The sequence below is a fragment of the Elephantulus edwardii genome, unplaced genomic scaffold (genome assembly GCF_000299155.1).
Source record: "Elephantulus edwardii isolate Elephantulus edwardi_28Jun2011 unplaced genomic scaffold, EleEdw1.0 scaffold00018, whole genome shotgun sequence".
NCBI classification, from domain to species: Eukaryota; Metazoa; Chordata; class Mammalia; order Macroscelidea; family Macroscelididae; genus Elephantulus; species Elephantulus edwardii.
Genome location: NW_006399768.1, coordinates 10,698,690 through 10,703,874, shown reverse-complemented (window position 1 = coordinate 10,703,874; position 5,185 = coordinate 10,698,690). Strand labels below are relative to the sequence as shown.

Below are 5,185 nucleotides of genomic sequence, written 5' to 3'. Positions count from 1 at the left end.
ACTCTCTCCTTTGTCCTGTGCTCCTTTGCTTCAGGAAATAATTTTGAGGCACTCTCTGCACCATGACTCTCTGGACATTGCTGGCATAGAAGGTGGGGTCCCTGCTCTCCTAAGGGCTGGGATGGTACACAGGCAGGGACTCCACATACATGATGCTACAGGGCTGGGAGGCTGTGAGCCAGAGGACGTTGAGTATTCCAGGGCCTCTCCATGCCCAGCTAGTAGTGTCCAGACTTATCAGATGAGGACAGGCTGCTGCACCCTTGCAATGAAAGCACCTGGTTTGAATTTAAACAAAGCCTTCTTAAAGGAACAGGTGCCCTCAGGAAAGAAAAGCACCTGGGGCCACTTGTCTCCTGACGTTGCCTGCTGTCGGAACTGGGTCATGCTGGGATACCAGAATGGCTTGGCTGAATCAAAGAAGAGTTCCTCCATTCTGTAAGTGGTTCCTGAAACTGCTCCTCAGTAAGACCTACTACTTACAGCCAGGCAAAGGGCCAGAGGAGAAAGAGGATGATAAAGGCCAGAAGCACTTGGACGGTGGCCAGTAGGGCCCCCAGCAGGCAGAACTTAACTCTCTTGATGTGAGATGTAGCTTATGCAGGAAAGGGTTGGGCTGGCTGAGGAGAAACTAGTCCCCAGACTTCTCTGGCTCATAGCAGCAGGAGGCGGCGGCCCTCCTGCCCTCATTCTGCAGAGCATGGATCCCTGCTCCTGCTGCTGTGGTAGCTGTGATCCTTTTTCACTTTCTATGCCTTTGTCTCAAACAATCTTTGAATGTGAAATTTAAAAAATTATATCTTAATTAATTTCTGCTAGGAAAAGAGATTAATCCAGGAGAGGGTTAAACTGGGCAGCTCCTTGGAGGCAAGGATTCTGAGGCTTTGTCTGAAATACTTTAGACATGTTGTAAGGAGGGACAGGTCCTTGGAGAGGGACATCATGCTTGGTAGGGTGGAGGGACAGTGCAGGAGGAGAAGGCCCTCTATGAAGTGGATTGATTTAGTGACTGGGGTAATTAGGACGGGTGTATCGGAGATGGTGTGATTGGCACAGGACAGAGCAGAGTTTAGAGCTGTTGTACATAGGGTTGCTATGAATTGCAAGGGACTCAACGGCACATAACAACAACAATTTAATTTCTTTCTTTTCATTTTCAGTTTGTTTCCAAGGCCATAAATCACATAGCAAATCTGCCCATTTTTCTCCTCTATGGAGCAGCGAGTGGATTCAAATCACCACAGAAGTATAGCTTTTTGGCTAATAGCTCAATTCTCTATGGGCTACTTTGCCTAGCACTCTCTCATTGCCATTGAGTCAGAGCCTAAAAATAAGTGACTCTCCGTTGGGTTTCTGGGGCAGTAAATCACACTGGAAATTTTCTATCTTTCTCTGGAGGAGATTGTATCAATAAATAAGTAAATTTAAATATAAAAAATTATATAGTTGAAAAGCTAAATTAATGAAGTTGAAGAAAATGATAACTAGGCCACAAGAACCAAAATATGACCTTGAGCCATGTTGTCACCACGATTTCAATACATGTCCTGAGCATCTTCATCTTTTTTTTTACCGACCTTCTACTTGAGCTCTGGTGGCCTAGTGGCAAGAAGCTAGACTGCAATCCCAAAAGCAAGTGGTTCAAGGACACCAGCTTCTCCATGGGAGAACAGGCAATCTCCTCTGTGTGATTACCTGCCTCTGAAAAACTGCCAGAGGGTCAGTTATGAGTCAGTTCTGACTCAAGGGCACTCAACAAAGGTAATCAACAAAAACAACAACAACTTTAGTCCATCTCAACTGGGTAAGAATAGATTTGATGCAGAGAATACAAATGACCAAAGACCAGATGAGCTGTGGGATGGTATCAAGGATATCATTCATGAAGAGAGGAAAAGATTATTAGCAAAGTCAAGCGAGGGGGGGGAAAAATGGATATCAAAAGAAACTCGGAAAACTTCACTAAAACATGCTGTTAGTTATAATTGAGTATGACTCATAGTGACCCTATAAACAGCAGACCTTAACCATGCCCTGTCCTGTGTCATCCTCATCATCTCGGACACACTAGAGCCCAATGCTAAAATCACTGTGTCAGTCCATCTCGTTGAAGGTCTTCCTATCCTTTACAGAAACTCCATCTTTCTAGGCATGGTGTCCCTTTCCAAGGAATACCCTTGCTTAGCTTCCTGTCCAAAAGCACAAACGGCAAAGCTTTGTTATCTTTGCCTCCAAGGAGCACTCTTGTTGCACGTTTCCTAAGACATCTATAGGTTCTTGTGACAATCCTATTCAGTCTATTCTCCAGCACCACAAAGTAAAGGGTTCAATTCTACTGACATCCTTGTTTATTGTCCAGCCCTCTGCTGGTAGAAGGTGATTGAGAAGACAATGACCTGAATCACCCACACCTTCATCTTCACACAGACATTATTATTCCTCTACAACATTTTGAGGAGGTCCCTGATAGTGGACTCACTCAATGCAATACATCTCCTGATTTCCTGACTACTGATACCAAGGCTGTTGATCGCTGACCTAAGTAAGATGAAATCATTGAGAGCTTCAATCCTTTCTCCATTTATCATAATGTTGAGTGTTGGTCCTGTGGTAAGGACCTTTGTTTTCTTAATATTGAGATGTAATCTGTACAGAAGGCTGTAGTCCTACTTCTTCTGCAGCAAGCACTTCATATTTTTCTCACTTTCAGCAAGCAAAACATGTCATCTGTATGATATATTTAACTTCATAAAGTCTAGCTTCTGGAATTGAAAAGGTTGGGAGAAAAGATACAACCCTGATGCACACCCTTCCTTATTTTAAACCATGCAGTGTTCCCTTGCTCCATTCAGATGCTTCTTGATCTTAGATTACTCATGAGCATAATTAAGTGTTCTGCAATTCCCATTCTTCTCTATGCTAGCCATAATTTATGATCCACAAAGTCAAATTCTTTTGTGTAGTCAGTAAAAATAGACTCTTCTGGTACTCTCTGCTTTTAGCCAGGATCCATCTAATATCAGCAATGATATCCCGGTGCCATGCTCTTCTAGGCCAAACTTGACCTCTGGAAGTTCCCTGTCTACATACTGTCCTAGCCATTTTTGAATGATCTTCAGCATATTTTACTTCCATGCAGTGTTAATGTTCTTTTAGATAATCTCCACATTCTAATTGGTCATCTTTCTTGGGAATGGGAGTCAAACATGAATCTCTTCCAGTCATTTCAGCCAGGAAGCTGTCCTCCAAATTTCCTGGCAGAGACTGATAAGTACATCCAGGATGCATCTGTTAGTTGAAACATGCAAATTGGTATTCCATTAATTTTGGTGCCTTATTTTTTGAGAGTGCCTTCAGTGTGACTTGAACTTCATCCTCTCTTATCTGGCTATTTATCATGTGTTACTTCCTGAAATTTTTCAGGGTCACCTAATTCTTTTTGGTATTGAAATTCTGTGTATTCTTTCCATCGTCTTTTGGTGCTTCCTAGATCATTCAAAATTGTGCCCATAGCATCTCTTAGTATTGCAACTTGAGGCTTGAATTTGTTTTTTAATTCTTTCAGCTTAAGTAATGCTGAGAAAGTTATCCTTTTATTTTAAGAATTCAGCTGTTTATTTTGTTATAATATTTTGTTTTATCTTCTTGATCTGCTCTTTGAAATCCTCCATTCAGTACTTTTATTTCCACATCTCTTCCTTTTGTTTTGGCTTCTCTACACTCTACACTCTAATGAATTTTCATAGGCTCTTGTGACATCTATTTTGGTTATTTCTTTCTCCTCTATCTTTGTAATGATGTTTTGTTCTCTTCATAGATAATATCTTTTATTTCCTCTCACAGTTCCTCTGGTCTACAATCAGTGTTGTTCAATGCCTCATATCTGTTCTTGAGATGATTCTTAACTATAACCAGAATAGACTCAGGCCATATTTTTTTTTGTTCCTGTGGACTAGTTTTCATTTTCTTCAACTTTGATTTAACCTTGCACATCAATAATTAATTCATGATCTATTCCACAATCAGCACCTTGTCTCTTTTTGAATACTGATATTTTGATTCTTCAACAATTTTTTCTTCAAATACAGTCAATCTGATTCTTGTATGTCCAGGTGAAGTCCATGTGTAAAGTTGCTGTTTGTGGGCCTTGTTTGTTTGTTTTTTGTTGGGGTTTTTGTTTTGATTTTTGGTTTTTTACAAAAGGTATGGCCAAAATAAAGGGAAGACATTCTGAAGTAAAAGAGCTGAATGGAAGATTTAAAAAGGCAGTTTAAGAAGACAAAACTAAGCATTATAATAAAATATGCTAAGGGCTAAATACTCACAGCATGTTTCAAGTTTAAAGATCTGAAGGGGAAAAAAACCCTCAAACCTCAATTTGCAAACTAAAGGAAACTAAGAGTAAAATTTTCAATGATGTCAAAGTCTAAAAAGAGGACAGAAGAAATATACAGAGGCATTGTACCAAAAAGAAACACAGAACCATTTCAGGAAACAGCATATGATAAAAAACCATGAGTGATAAAGACAGAAGTTCAAGCTGTATTAAGGATTGATTTAAAAAAAAAATTTCCAGGAACTGATGGAATATCAAGTGACATGTTTCAACAAATAGATGCATGAAACCCTGGATGCTCTCGTTTCAACAAATAGATGCATGAAACCCTGGATGCTCTCTCTAGTTTATGCCAAGAAATTTAGAAGATTGCTACTTTTGTCCAATTGATAGAAGAGATCCGTATTTGTTTCCACTGGAAAATACAAACACACACACACACACACACACACACATCCCCAAACCAAACACCCAAAATACAAAACAAAAACACCAAAAAAATGTGATGCAACAGAGTATGTAAACTATTGAACAATATCATTAATATCACATGCAAATAAAAATCATACTGAAGACTGGAAAAGAAACACCAGTGTGAGTTAGATTAGGTAACTATAAGGGTGATAGAAAACTCATACAGACAAGGAACTCATGCAATATTATTCAAAATGGGTGACTCTGGAGAACATTATGCTGAGTGAAATATCCCAGCCACAAAAGGACAAATATTGCATGATGCCACTGTTGTAGAATGGGACTGACCTTGGGGTTGGGGAGAGACTGAGTAAGATGGGTTCAATAATGTATACTGCACTGAAACAGAGGAGAGAGAAAACTGTTTAAAAGAGA

At 39.8% G+C, this 5,185-nt stretch overlaps 1 pseudogene; it reads right to left on the bottom strand.

Annotated features, from left to right (window-relative positions):
- Positions 1-5,185, bottom strand: part of LOC102850092 — a 14,997-nt pseudogene that overhangs the window by 790 nt on the left and 9,022 nt on the right.